Source organism: Palaemon carinicauda, chromosome 1 (genome assembly GCF_036898095.1).
Source record: "Palaemon carinicauda isolate YSFRI2023 chromosome 1, ASM3689809v2, whole genome shotgun sequence".
NCBI classification, from domain to species: domain Eukaryota; kingdom Metazoa; phylum Arthropoda; class Malacostraca; order Decapoda; family Palaemonidae; genus Palaemon; species Palaemon carinicauda.
Genome location: NC_090725.1, coordinates 202,791,232 through 202,792,474, shown reverse-complemented (window position 1 = coordinate 202,792,474; position 1,243 = coordinate 202,791,232).

The window sequence follows — 1,243 nt, the reverse complement described above, 5'->3', positions numbered from 1 at the left end:
CCAGTGGTCTTGTTCGCCTTTGATATGACATGTACAATGCCCAATGCAGGTTTTTTTCTCCAACTGTATTAACAAGCGGAGATTTATAGAAATTCTTTGCATAGCACTGGAGCAAAATGGATGTAAAGTACTTCTTGCAACAGCAGATTTCTGCTGATGTGTTGATTGCTGAAACTGATATTAAAATGGCAAATAATTGTGACACTGTGCTTATCGGGGACGACACAGATCTGCTTGTATCGCTATGCAATAAGGCGCTGAACACCATACACAAACTGTTTTTTAGACCGGAACAGAAGTTGATTTGAAAGAAAACCACAAGGTGTTGGGGCATTAAAATTACAAAGGTCACTTGGCAAAATTGTATGTGATAATCTATTATTTATTTATGCTTTATTATGGCGTGACACCACTTCCCGATTGTTTGGTGTAGGAAAATCTGTTGCACTGAAAAAATATAAAGTAGTGCATATTTTCAACATCAGGCAGCTGTGTTCAGATCTCCAATGGCTCAAAAACATAAAATAATTAAGGCTGGGCAAAATGCTTTAGTATTAGTCTACAAAGGAAAGCCTGGGCAAATTCTAGATAGCATTAGATTGGAAACCTTCCACCTAAAGGATTCTTCCAGTCGCACCTATGTTCAACTTCGTAATCTACCTCTTACATCTGCTGCTACTCAATATCATAACTTGAGAGTATACAGCACTCTGAAGTTCAACAATAGTTTGGAGATGAATTACCCCCAAGGGATTGGGGCTGGGTGAATAAAGAAGCACCTTCATTTCAATTGCATCAGATTCACAATCAGCTCCGGTATACTTACTAGAAGCCATTTCTTGCAATTGCAAAAGTGGTTGCAACAGTAGACGATGTGGATGCAGAAAATATGGGCTAGATTGTTCGCTTGCATGTGGGGGAATGCAAGGGTAGGCCTATTCACTGTAGTAATGCCACCCATGCAAATACTGACAATGAAAATGAAGGCTAATTTGAATTATAATAAAGACTATATGACTAAAACAAACTCTCTGGAACTACATATCAATGGAATTTTGTAAGGTTTTGCAAAATATGGGAAAGTAACCGGAACTGGATAGTAGTTTGGCAAATGTCTACACAATTATATTTGGGGTATCTTATACAACAATGTAATTGCTGATTTTGAGCTTCAGCTACAAAATTAAAGTTTATTTAAAGAGAACTACAAAGATTATTCAGAAAACCTGTTGGAGCTAAAGAC